We start from the raw sequence: 14,374 nt of genomic DNA on the forward strand, positions 1-14,374 counted from the left end.
AGTGTTTCAGCTGTGTGATCAAACAGCTCAGTCTGTAGAAAGTATTCTGTGTGGTCTGTAGGCTCATTTCTCTGAAGGCTCCTGAAGACTAACAAGCTAACAAGGAAAAGCAACGAGAAAAAGCTTGAAACAAGTGTTGACCTGTTGGATGGTCACTACAACATGAAACCAAAGTTAAGCTGAAATGGCTTCTGCTAAGTTCTGGTTGCTGATAAACTGTTGGACATGATGGTTTCAAAGTGTAAAGTTCTCAGACAAGCAAATGAAGAAGAAAAGCCAACATTTGTTGATCTCCATTCAGAGTAAAAGCATCAGAGACAGACAGGTTTCTCCTGAGAGCCTGGTCTAAAGAGCAGCTGCTCCACTGTGAAGGTTCTGATGACAAAGCTGTGATTCTGGTGTCCCCTGATGTCAGCTTCAGTTTCTTCATGGATCAGATGGACAGACAGACTGTAGAGACGTGTTCTGGCCTCAGTTACCCACAAATCCAGCCCTGCTGCTAGAGCCTGCTTTGCCCCGCCCTATAACAGGAAGTGGAAGCCTTTACTTCCTGTTTGACAGTCTGACCTTTGACCTGACCCGGTCTGGATGGAGGAAGCACATGGAGCAAGCCTTTGATTTGATCCAGTAGTCAGAATGAAAACTTGCTCTTCAGGGCTTTAAGTGGAGCAGCAGGTGAATGTCCACACACTAAGTCAGCAGGACTAAAACCTGGGGACTCTTTAGTTGCTTCACTGGGAAACGAGGACACCAGCAGAGAATCAGTGAGATGTCTGCATGTTTTGGTGACTGGGACCCAGTAACCACACAGGCTGGCTACAGTGTGGGGGGGGGGGGGCTGGTTCCTCTCAGGACCCCCAGACTCAGATAGTTTTTACCTTGGCTTGTTTCTGAAGAGCCCTGCAGACGTTCTCCTGTGTTCCTCTTTGTCTGGGTTCCCAAAGCCAGCAGAACCAGCTGTGCAGCGTTCCAGTCCTCGGGTCAGAAGCAGCCTCTCCATGGGTTGGTGGTGATAAAGCCCAGCGCTGCAGCAGGAGGCCACGGACCATGAGAGCGGCTCTGAGCTGCAGCTCCTTCAGTCGTGTGACGTTCTGTTTGTGTTGCTGCAGCTTTCTGAATGGACCGTGTTTGTTCTGCTTCTTCTTCTTCATGTGTATTTATGGAGCCACGCCTCAGTGACATATATTTATGTACACTGGAGAAAACTCTGATAAAATAATGGAACACTAACTGCAGGACTTTTAGTTTCATTATTATTATTATTATTATAACTACTACTATTATTATTGTTATTTTAGCTAGAGATAAACGCTTTTAAAAGTTTTCTGGCTTCCAGGACTTTATTTTATATTTGCATTAAGTTGATATAAATGTATTAAAAACTGGACCTGTTGTATATTTCAGAGCAAGGTTCATATCTATCTATCTATCTATCTATCTATCTATCTATCTATCTATCTATCTATCTATCTATCTAATGTTATCTGAAAAGTTTCAGAACCCTTGTTTTAGTGCTAATTCAAAGTTGACCTTTTTTAAATAAATAACTATTGTAACTTGATTTAAATTAGACTTTTATTCCTCTTCAACACGTCTGTTTCCTCACCAGGTGAATAGTTCTTCAATATGTAGCAAATATCCACCTATTTTATCTGTATTTCATGAACTGGACCAGAATCAGAGCTCCAGGCGGTGTTGGACCTTCCCAGGCTTCAAACTCAAAGTACTGGATGGAAAGATTTTAAGAGTTAAACTGATCATTTTAAAACATGGACCATTTCCAGCATGTGAGGACAGACTGGGAGAAATGAAAAAAAAAACAGTTTTTCATGTTCTGAGGAGGAACTGGCTTCTGAAGTGAAGCCAGAGCAGAAGCTGTGGAGCAGAACCCAGCTGCTCAGAGTTCTGGTTGGACCTGCTGGGCTGTTTTCCAGGAGGAGACCAAGCTTTGGGATGTCGACGCCTCTTTTTGGAATGTTGACGCCTCTTTTTGCAGAAACACCCCAAAATTCAAGTCACATACGAGAAACATGGATATTTTTGTAGATGAGCGAGTAGCTCAGGCAGTAAGGAGACAGGCTGGTTGGCTTACTGTTACCTAAAGGTTGCAGGTTCAACTCCAGAGAGCATCTTGCTGCGTTTTGCTTCCAATAGAGGGAAAATGGAGGTAAAAGTGGTCTAGTCCAGGAGGTGAACCTGCAACCTGTGACTCTGTAATTCACTTCTTACTCCTCTGAGCCACCGCTCATCACACCAGAAAGGGTTCTCAGGCGCCATTTGTCCCATAAAAATGACAGATTTTGGTAAAAAAAAAAAAAACTCCAGGAATGAGCCAGAAGCTGAAGCTCCAGCTGAGGCAGAGGGCTGATCAGGAGGTGGTTTGTTGGTCTGAAGGCTCTTGGTTCTGCTCCACAGATCATCACCTGCAGAGTCTCCTCACACGGCTCTGCTTCATGAAGCCACTGAAGCTCTTCAAACCACCAGGAGCCCGGTTCTTACAGAAAAAGCCTTTATTTTTCCTCAGTATATTACTTCATGTTTACATAAATAGAAATAGGTTTTCTTTTTGGACTAGTCCAGAACCTCAGAGTTAAACATTTAAAGGCCAGCACGGCATGCAGAGTCACATTTCATCCTAGAAAATAAAACAGGTAAAAAGTGAGTTTTGTTAGTCTTCAGCAGAGTGAAGGAGGTTAGTTGAGCCAACTAGAGGAACCTGAACATGATGAGGGAACACAGAGCGTACGGGCAGAACCAGCAGCAGGAAGTGGGCTTGGAGCCTTAGAGACGGATGCAGGAACAGCAGCAGAGGGAGACGTCTTCAGCTTTCATCCTGAAAGTCTGAACTCATCTGTGGAGACGACAGAAACCCCTTAGTTTGACTTTTCTTCACAGAGGAGATAACCGCTGTTAAATGTGCTTTGGCTGAATCTCACCATTGTGCACCTTGGAGAAATAATTGGTCCTAACAATGAAAGCAGAGCAAAAGCAGCACTTCTGAATATTAAATAAACCAGCAGCCATTTATAGACTGTTTCAGCACAAGCTGCATTTATGTAAATGCTACATGCTACATTTGTCCTTCTGCATATTTTAGAACATTTATTCTGTAAGTTTTTCAGAATTTCAATAGTCAAAAAGGGTTTTAGATATTTAATACTTTTTATTTTTCTGATAGTTTTAACATTTTTGAGAGTGTCCTTTAGGAATGCTTATGTCTCATTTTTCTGTAAGTGTTTTTAATTTGGGTCTGCCTCTTATCATTCTGAGTGTCTCACCAATATTTCATTATGGTTACATAAAAACAATAAAGACTCTTGATTCTTGAAAAGTTACTTTAAGGCCTTCCTCCTCTCTCCCATACAGTACCTTAACTCAGAATTAAACCTTAATCAACAGATTATGACCATCAGGATTAAACTGAGAAGGCTGGTTTATGATCCATAATCTGATCAGCGTCCATCTAAACTCATGAATTTACAGCGTCTGCATGTGGAGGATGGAGCTGCAGCGCTGCAGAACAGAACATTTTGGGATGATCATCATTTCCTCTCCACAGCAACAGCAGGAGTTCTCTACCATCTCAGAACCAGCTGCAGGTCCATTGTGTGCGCTCAGAACAGTCAGAACCAACACACCTCTGCCTTTATTGTTGCTGTTTCCTGCATGAAGAAGTATAGAACTTCTGTGGTTGTTTTATGGAAATTCAACCACTCTGCTAACGTCTCTGTGCAGGACAGTAGTTTGTGCAGGTTCTTTCAGGACTCCAGACAAAGGCTGGATTGGTATGAGTCTTGTCACAGGAAGGCAGGAGCCTTGGACCACTTTGACATTCACATCCCCCACAATGCACTTAGCATCTGGGTTAACACTCACAACCCGTCCTAACTTGAATTGGCCCTGCACCACATTTTGGTCACATAGCCAAACAATTATCACCAGCTGTGACATTTAGATGTGACGTGTGCCATTTGCTTCTCACAATTAAGTTTGGGCTGCAAAGCTGGCTCCATGATCTCCAGAACCTGTTGACATGATGCTGCATCTCTCTGAGTCTTTTAGAAGGATAGCTTGTGAAGTCAAATGTTCTGATGTGCTGGATTAATTCTCCACTCCCATTGGCTGCCTTTTTGAGCTGACATCTCCTCCATTGCACCTTTGTCTTGAGAATCCAGGACCTGGTACAGCTGTCTTAATACAGACTTGGCACCGATGAAATTTGTTCCTGGAACGGACCAGATCCAGGAACTTCCAGTGAACCCTATTTGGTCCAATTATCAGATTAAAGGCTCTTTTAATTGGTTAAATATAAGCAAAACAAACCATCCATCCCCTTCCACTTATCCAGGTTCGGGTGGTGGTGGTGGTGATGGTGGGGGGGGGGGGGGGGGGGGTAGCAGCTTCAGTAGGGAGGCCCAGACGTCCCTCTCTCCAGCCACTTGGGCCAGCTCCTCTGGGGGAATCCCAAGGCGTTCCCAGCAGAGAGACATCGTCCCTCCAGCGTGTCTTGGGTCTCCCTCTGGGTCTCCTCCCGGTTGGAACACCTCACCAGGGAGGCGACCTCTCCCTGGGCTGCCACCTTATCGTGGTGGAGGGGTTTGAGTGTCCCAATCACCCTAGGAGCTATGCTGTTAGGAGCTTTGTGCCCCTAGTAGGGTCACCCAAGGCAGACTGGTCCTAGGTGAGGGACCAGACAAAGATCAGCCCAAAGCCCCCTTATGATGAAGACAATAAATGGACGTAGTGTTCCCTCGCCCGGACGCGGGTCACCGGACCCCCACTCTGGAGCCAGGCCTGGAGGTGGGGCACGCTGGTGAGCGCCTGGTGGCCGGGCTTTTAACCATGGAGATCGGCCGGGCTCATCCCAAAGAGGAAACATGGGTCCCCCTTCCAATGGGCTCACCACCTGTCAGAGGGGCCAAGGGGGGTCGGGTGCATTGTGCATAGGGTAGCAGTCGAGGGTGAGGACCTTGGCGTTCTGATCCTCGGCTGAAGAAGCACAACAAACATCTTATTCAAACTATTGGCAAAAAAGAATAAAAACAACATTCTTATGAATATCTGCTTCAGGCTTTGTTACACAGTCCAGCCATTCATCAATGACATCAATAAGCTCTTGACAATTAGTGAGAAGGATGAGCCTGTCTCTCCCCACACAGTTTATTCTTGGAGGCATGGATGACAAACAAACTCTAAGATCATCTTCCACTTGTAAACCAGCTCTGCATTTGTTCTTCATTAAAAGGCTCTGTTTAGTTCAAAAGGTGTTTAAACACCTGAATGGGGGAATAAAGGGAGTTTGTAGTGACACAACTAGAGGTTCCAAACATTTTCATAGTCTTTATTTACATCTAAAACAAAAAATATGCTCTACATTTGATTTGGTTATAGTAATTGTATTTAAACTGTTTTCAGTTCAGCAATTTTTAAAAAAAAAAATTCTTTGTCAGAAACGTTTGTCTTGGGGTTAAGTCACATTAAGAGTATTTGTACACACTTATTTTATTTTAAAAAGCAACTATATTTTACCAACGTTTTTACACAAGGAGTTCAGGAAAATTAAAATATTTAAAGATATAAAAGTAGACTCAATAGATGATTTCAAAAATCACAAAGGAGCAATATAGGCAAAAATGTAAATAAGAGTGGTTAGATATATTAGAATAAATTTATCTTTGTTACTTTTTATAACCTGTCTGGGAATGTGTAACTTGCTTTATTTACATAGTTCTTGAAATGCAGCAAATTACATGTGGCTCCTGTAACTTCTATGTTTCAAAGTATGCATTTAAACAGTTTTTAAATATAAATCTTAATGGATTCTACTGTAATGTGGGGGGGGGGGGGGGGGGGGGTGAGCCCATCAGCAAATCCCTTTTAGAAAAACTGTCTTCCTACATTAGTGAGAACTTCTGTCATAACATCCAGAAATCTTTTTCTTACAGTCTGGAGAAAAATTACTTCATTTGTTATGAACAGCATCTCTGTTAAGGTCTTATTAGAAATAAAATCTGTCACCTTAGGTAATTGCTGCGGTTAGCCGTAGAAAGACCTCAAAATTCACAGAGAAGTTATTTCTTGACATATTTTGGCTGGAAGATGGTCAATAAAACATAATTTTATTATTTTATTATCAAAGGTTAGCTAAACGGACAAGCAAAGTAATGAAGACATGCAGCAGGCTACACATTACAAGGCTTCAGGCCTTTTCTGTGACCTGATTTATTGTGTGATCAGCGGTACATGGACCTCATGTGGGTTTTACTCTGGTCTCATCTGCAGTAGGAGAGAACTTCAGCAGAGAATGGAGCTGATCACGGGGAATGAGGAGATAGTAGAAGCCCTGCAACAAGTAGGCAGACTTCTGCAGAGGAACAGGATGTGTCAGAAAAGCGGGCTGAGCAGGCAGCTCTGCACAGCTAACTGGAAGTGCTGTGTGCCGCATGAAAAGCCCAGGAGGAAACTGACAAGATGTTCTACCTTCAAGAGAACAAAGGAGTGTTTTGGAGGAGCGCAGAACGGCTGCGTCACAAAGGCTCCAAAGTCTTGTTGCTCAAATCCAGGAGGCCAAGGAGCTGAAGTCTGCTGAGGGTGGAGGTATGGCAAGCTTTCAGGCTCTTTGGATCCTGCCACAGTTAGACCTGATTGAAATAGAAAGATTGGCTTTCTTTGTTTCCAGCACAACCTTCAAAGCGTGCCCCTAAAAGAAGAGCAAGGAAAAAAGAACTTCATGTTTCCAGGGTGCCTTATTTTAACTATTGTCATTTGTTTTCTACAGAAAAATCTTTTGTCAAACCAATAAAATCTAGTTTTGATACCAAAGCTACTTGGCTCAGATTCCACCTTTCCTCTCATTACAGAAAAATGTTTGCATTTTGCTTTTCATGGACCACCAGTTAATAAATAGATTTAAGTTGTCTGTGGATCCATTTTCTGCATAAAGAGCAGCAGCACAGAAAATATAGACAACCCTTTCCATTTTCCACATTTTGGTGCTAACAGGTTTATTCTAAAACTCACTGGATTATAATTTTCTATTTTCCCTACACAAAAAGCACAATAACAAAGGAAAATGTTTTAACTGTTTTGTGACTGAAATGAAAACATAATGGCTGAATATTCACACCCACATCTTTGACACTGAATTAAATGTGACTTAATCTGATTCCCACTAATTATTCATGTTTCAGCAACTTGATTAGTGGATTAAACCTAATTTAGGACCAAATAAAGTTCTGTAAGACGTCACAGCTGACGCAGCATATCACAGCAGAAACAAAAGTCAAAGAAGTTGTTTGCTGAGCAAAAGAGACTAATTTTGTGTATGGCAACAATTTGAGGAAGACTAAAATAAATGTAACTGATGATACTGCTGCAATCAGGACACGTCACCAACCTGTGGAGAAAGAGCCGGACAAACAACGTCTGACACAAAACAAACCTCAGCCACTGTCACAATGTCCTGGGTCCAGAGAAAGACATCTTGATCAGAGGTTAGCATTCTTACAGGAGCATTCAATCTGGTATCCATGTTGTGTTGGCAGTAATTATAGAGCCAAAGACTGCAAGACCGTGCATTGATGGCTTCCAGTGAGGTGGGGGAGGAGGATTTGCCAGGAAGTGTCTCAAAAGCAGTCAGAATGTGCTCTCAGAAATCAGCGGCTAAAGAAGAGCATGGTTTGAGCTCCACTCTCTTTATACTGCGTGGGAGGAGCTAAGACTGCTGGAGCCTGTGCACAGAACAGAAAGGCAGGTGCAAAGCCTGCTGGGACATGGAGTCACAAATGTTTCCTTGTGTATAGATGCGACACAGGGAAGGAGGATGGAGCAGACCATGATGACCTTACTGCCAGCAATGGAAGGGAAGGGATCCAGCATGCTTTAGTTCAGATCTTATTCACTGGACAAAGCCATACCAACCACATCCTCAGTGTATAGAAACACAAAGTATCACAAAAAGGACTGACATTCCAGCAGAAATGCTTTCACCATTCCCCATGGCTACATTACAGTCCAATAGTGAGAGTCTACTGTTGTCCTTTTCATGGAATCAGGCTAAATTAATTGTTTCTAAACTAGGTAATCTAAAAGAGATTATTGCTGTAATTTGATTCTTTTAGTAAACCATGTAACTTGTTATAATCTCAGGTGTTGGACAGGCGTAATGTAGCCTCAGTGTGAACATGTGATGTTGCTCACAGAGGTCAGGTGAATACTCAGGGAGTTTGTGTGTTTACTCAGAGACATGAAGAATTAGGAGGAACATTGGTGCTGAATATAATCCCCCCCCCCCCCAAAAGAAACCCAACAACTGGATTTTTTTCCAAAGTTTGAAGACATTTACGCTTCCCATCCAGAAAGTTTTCTCAATTCAAATGTCTGGAGTAGTGTGGAGTTCCAGGCTTTACATTATTGCCCAGTAATTATTTTCTTGCTTAAGTGGAAGCTTTCACAAGACACATCAACTCTGTGGACTCAGTGGACAACAACATCAAGTTTACCAGAGAGGATGCCAACGACAACAAGCTACCTTTTCTGGACTGTTTGGTGAGCATGGAAGGAGATGGAAACCTCAACATTGAAGTATATAGGAAACCCACTCACACAGACCAATATCTTCTTTTTGACTCACACCACCCACTGGAGCACAAACTTTCTGTCATCAGAACCTTACAACACCGGGCCCAGCATGTCCTACTAAAACAGAAGGGAAGCACAAGGAACAGAAACACATCAGAGATGCCCTCCAAACCTGTGGCTACCCTAACTGGGCTTTTGTCAAATCAGCAAGAAAATCCAAAAGACCCGCTGCAGAACATAATGATGAGAAGAATAAACGCAGAAACATGGTCATCCCATATGTTGCTGGAGTCTCTGAAAAACTCAAGAGGATTTTCTCCAAACACAAAATCCCAGAACATTTCAAAGCAAACAGGACCCTCAGACAGAGGCTGGTGCATCCCAAGGACAAAACCCCCAAACCTAAGATGAGTGGAGTGGTGTCTGCAGTTCAGTCAGTGAGGAATGTTCTGATCTTTATATTGGAGAAACCAAACAACCTCTCCACAGACGCATGGCTCAACACAGGAGAGATACCTCCTCAGGACAAGACTCTGCTGTCCACCTACACCTTAAGGACAAAGGACACTCTGTGAGGACCAACATGTCCACATTTTGGACAAAGAAGACAGATGGTTTAAAAAGGGGCGTGAAGGAAGCCATCTACGTTAAGAGAGAAAAAACAACCTTAAACAGAGGAGGAGGCCTTAGGTTCCAACTCTCTACAATTTATAACACAGCAACAGGGTTGATTCCTACCAAACTTCACCTCAATGCTCACCTCCATACAATGAGCACAAGATCACTCCTGTAAGCCCAATAATCACCCTAACGACTCCCCATTACTAAGGGGGACCAGTTTCTGTTCATTTAGCATGTTATCTAAGCCATAAAAAGGCCTTTGTTGGTCAATAATATAAAGCTTGGACCTCCACACAACTCCAGACATTTGAATTAAGAAAGCTTTCTGGATGGGAAGCAAAACGTCTTCAAACTTTGGAAAAAAAGTCCAGTTTTTTTTTTTTTTTTTTTTTTTTTGGAATGATCATGACCTGGATGACTGAGAATCTTCACCAGCGTCTTAATATAAGTTTTGCTTTATTTATAGAACAGGTTTAGATTGATATAAAGACATACATGTTCAAGTAATTAAAATGTTTGATCATAAAATTATTTATGATACATAATGAAAAAAGTGTGAAAAAAGTAAAAATGATTAGTTAGTTTTCATAAATGTCTTGTAATTGATTTTTGTCATTTCAGCTATCTTACTGAACAATTACAGTTATAAACAAGGATAAAAACACAGATGTTAAAACCAAAGAAACATGTTGGTTATATGAGCTATACATTTAATTAAAAATGTAAAAATAATGAACTTGGGAACTTAAAATGGAATCAGAAACTGTCAGCAAACGTTCTGATGAACCCGAACACAGCCACACACTCAGAGCCTTGTTTAAGAGCTTTTATAGAAAACTGATGAGTAGTGGAGGATGTGAGCGACAGTCTTTACCAGGCTGGGAAGGGATGATGGAGATGACACAGATCACAACAGAAAGGCTTCTCTCCTGTGTGAATTCTCATGTGTGCGTTTAAACCTGATTTATCGATAAATCTTTGTCCACATAGATCACAACAGAAAGGCTTCTGTCCTGTGTGGATTCTCATGTGTGTGTTTAAACCTGATTTTTGTCTAAATCTTTTTCCGCATAGATCACAACAGAAAGGCTTCTGTCCTGTGTGGATTCTCATGTGTGTGTTTAAACCTGATTTTTGTCTAAATCTTTTTCCGCATAGATCACAACAGAAAGGTTTCTCTCCTGTGTGGATTCTAATGTGTGTGTTTAGAGTTGATTTGTGGCTAAATCTTTGTCCACATAGATCACAGCAGTAAGGTTTCTGTCCTGTGTGGATTCTCATGTGTCTGTTGAAAGTTGATTTTCGGCTAAATCTTTGTCCACATAGATCACAACAGAAAGGCTTCTCTCCTGTGTGAATTCTCATGTGTTTGTTTAAACCTGATTTTTCGATAAATCTTTTTCCACATAGATCACAACAGAAAGGCTTCTGTCCTGTGTGGATTCTCATGTGTCTGTTTAAAGCTGATCTTTGGCTAAATCTTTTTCCACATAGATCACAACAGAAAGGCTTCTGTCCTGTGTGGATTCTCATCTGTCTGTTTAAAGCTGATCTTTGGATAAATCTTTTTCCACATAGATCAGAACAGAAAGGCTTCTGTCCTGTATGGATTTTCATGTGTTTGTTTAAACCTGATTTATCGATAAATCTTTGTCCACATAGATCACAGCAGAAAGGCTTCTGTCCTGTGTGGATTCTCATGTGTGTGTTTAAATGTGATTTTTGTCTAAATCTTTTTCCACATAGATCACAACAGAAAGGCTTCTGTCCTGTGTGGATTCTTGTGTGTCTGTTTAAATGTTGTTTTAAGCTAAATCTTTGTCCACATAGATCACAACAGAAAGGCTTCTGTCCTGTGTGGATTCTCATGTGTGTGTTTAAATTTCCTTTTCTGCTAAATCTTTGTCCACATAGATCACAACAGAAAGGCTTCTGTCCTGTGTGGGTTATCATGTGTCTGTTTAAGTCGTATTTTGTAATAAATGCTTTGCTACAGTCTTTACAGCTAAGCTTCCCTCCTGTCTGGACTTTCCTTCGTGACTCCACATTTTTCTTCTCTGTAGAACTTTTCTTATATCCAGAGTCTGACAAGTGCTTCAGCTCAGACAGAGGGTGTTCTACATCACTGTCCTCTTCATCCTCCTCAGTGTCTTCAGTCTCTGAAGAAGTGGAAGCATCTCCATGATCTTGTATCCTGATGGATTCTTCTCCATCATTCTCTTCTGGAAGCTCTCTGCCTTTAATCTGGTCTGGATAAAGCTGTGAGAGCAGCAGAGATTGTTCATCATCCAGAGTCTTTATGGGAGGAGCAGAGACTGGAAACCTGATGGCATTAATCACCTCCTTCTCATTGAGCTGCTCTCCTGGCAGACTGATGTAGACTCCCTCCTGTTCCTCCTTGATGTGGGGGGGCTTTGGGTCATGCAGGTCATCAGGAGGTCTGTGGTCTAAAGAAGCTTCTTCCTTAACAATCAGCTTCTGCTTAACATCTGCAGGAAACAATGAAACACATTATGCACATTAGAAAGTGTTTTGATCCCAGCCCAAACTGAGGAACATTTAATAAAGACATATTTAGGTAATTTAATGAGATAATTTTTTGCCATTTTTCAGGTTCTTTTGCCTCAACCTGCCACGTAATGTGGATTGTTGGATGATTTAGTTTACACCATTTCATTTACAGAACATGCAGCAGAGTAAAACCCAGAATAAAACAACAGAAAACTTATATGTCCTACAATCATAGCGATTAGTTTAACTCAATACCAATTAGTGGATGATAAAACACAAAACACCACCCAGACAAAAACCACAAGCTACTTCAAAGCCAGGGATATTGATGGTATAATCCACCAAAACAATCATGGCGACTGTCCCATCTTAAAAAAATGGTTTGGGCCACACCGCAGTTCATTCCTCCTCCATCAAGGTTGGAATGGCCTCCAAGGCTAATGTCCAGACACCAGAGAAGAAAAGGAGGTTAGAAGGCTAGGACTGAAAACGTTGCTTACCTCTTAACTTGCTCTTAGGCTTTGGGATAACTGACAATAACTACACTTCCAGCCTCAATGAGTGTGACGGAGCATACGTTTGAATCAGGTCAGATACTGAGGCCATGACCATGTGAACACTTAAAAACAAATAAAATAACTTTAAAACCAATTTGGAAATCAACTGGAACCCAATGTAGAGATATCTAAACAGAAGTGATAAGTTCTCATTTCTTTGCATCAGTAAAAAGTCGAGCAACAGTGTTTTGAAATAGCAGAAGTATACTAGAAACGTTCAACTTCTGAAGAAGTTGAAGAAGGCGCCCGCCTGGTGGTGCGTATAACTGAAGTAATTTAATAGCGTACCACGCACGTGACGTCACCGTCTCAAGAGCAACGCCCCTTTTGCCGCTTAGGTAGGGCATACAGGTAGAGAACGGCCGTAGCAACCAGCTACTACACGCGCAACAGAACCAGTGATATGACCGACTTTGCAGCCATTAAACTTTCCCAAGACGCACGGTATACTGGTCGCACTGTCGAAGAACACACCAAACTTCAGCTCAAAGGATGGCTTGAGTGTCGAGAGCTTAAAAAGACCGGAAAACGGGCCGAGTTGATCGAACGGTAAGCTTTGGGTTTTTTTCCTGCGCAAGGTTCATGGCGTCGTCGGCCGTTTTTTTTGTTGGTATATGTTTAATGTTTGCCTTATTTGAAATGTTTTTGAGTAGGCTATCCTGGTAGCAGGGTATCATGTTAGCACCTGCTACCAGGATAGCTTATATGCTATCCTGGTAGCAGGCGCTTCATTATTAACATGTCGGCCACCAAAATACTCTTACCTGTTCACTACTTGATGTCGCTGGAATTGGGTCAGGATGTTCTTCGGTTGGGCCCTTTCCTCCGACAAAATGCTTGCTACATATGTAGGCCGACCGCACCGGTGTACCCAGCGCACACATTTCTCCTCGTCACTCTTGAATTTCGGGAAAGTAATGAAGAAAACATCTTTCATATGCGGCCGATCACCGTACCTTGAGTCACTGTTGCACGTTCCATAGCAACAATGTTTAAAAACCATGGTCTTAGATTTGGAAAAAGCAGTCGTTTTAACGAGTAAAACCTAGGCTAACGCACGTCTTTTTTACAGCGAAACAGCGGCGGACTATGCAAGTTTGCCCTACTGCGTACCACGTGATGTGACATCATCATGACGTTACGTTTCTAAAAATAGCTCGCTCACGGTACGCTATTGTTACTTGGGGGAAAAAAAAAAAGGAAAATTTGGGGGCCCCCCATTGCACTGGTGGGCCCAAGCGGCCCCTTAGTACGCCTATGGCTTTGACCGGCCCTGGCTGTCTGTCTGCAGGACGGAAAACAACTGCAGCTTACTCGCTCATTTTGGGCAGGGTTTGGGGTTGTTGCCGGTCTGAGGTGATTTGCGAAAAATCTATAAGTCCTACACCAATGAGGGTTACATTTCCTGAATCCAGACAAGAAGACCTACATTTTGATGTATAATTTGTGTACGTAGAGTGAAACTTGAGCGAGTAGGCTGAAGTTGTTTGTGGTTTTCTGGATAATTTTGACTTTGGGGTTGTTGCCGGTCTGAGGTGATTTGCGAACAATCTGTAAGACCTACACCAATGAGGGTTACATTTCCTGAATTCGGACAAAAATACCTACGTTTTGATGTATAATTTGTGCATGTAGAGTGAAAATTTAGCAAGTAGGCTAAAGTTGTTTGTTGGTTTTTGGATAATTTTGTCACCAGGGTAGGTGAAAATGGCGTGATGAAAAAAATCTATAAGTCCTACACCAATGAGGGTTACATATCCTGAATCCAGACAAAAATACCTACGTTTTGATGTATAATTTGTCTACGTAGAGTGAAAATTGATCCAAATAAACCGACTCGTTTAATACACTTGCCATATCACAGCAGCTCCCCATTAACGTTTATGACAACGAACTTCCACTTCTTCCTCTTCTCTTTCTTCGTGTTTTAATGGGTGCTGACCACATCCAAAAGAATCATTACCGCCCGTCTAGTGGTGCGCTCTGTTCCTCATCTTTATATTATCAGCAGCGCAACCAGCTACCGTAACACCTGTTTCTGCTCGCAACAGCTCTACCGTAATAACAGTCTACGCGCAACATTTTCCCCTCGTAAAATCGGGGAC

The 14,374-nt window shown here is 42.2% G+C and overlaps 1 long non-coding RNA gene across 1 annotated transcript; it reads right to left on the reverse strand.

The window, feature by feature from the left end:
* Window positions 1-5,114: 5,114 nt before the first annotated feature.
* On the reverse strand, window positions 5,115-8,307 carry LOC118559524. The gene is made up of 2 exons (XR_004928911.1): window positions 7,442-8,307; window positions 5,115-6,700 (listed from the first exon to the last, which is right to left on the reverse strand). It is a non-coding gene; the product is annotated as an uncharacterized LOC118559524 (long non-coding RNA).
* Window positions 8,308-14,374: the final 6,067 nt, after the last annotated feature.

Source organism: Fundulus heteroclitus, unplaced genomic scaffold (genome assembly GCF_011125445.2).
Source record: "Fundulus heteroclitus isolate FHET01 unplaced genomic scaffold, MU-UCD_Fhet_4.1 scaffold_306, whole genome shotgun sequence".
Classification (NCBI taxonomy): domain Eukaryota; kingdom Metazoa; phylum Chordata; class Actinopteri; order Cyprinodontiformes; family Fundulidae; genus Fundulus; species Fundulus heteroclitus.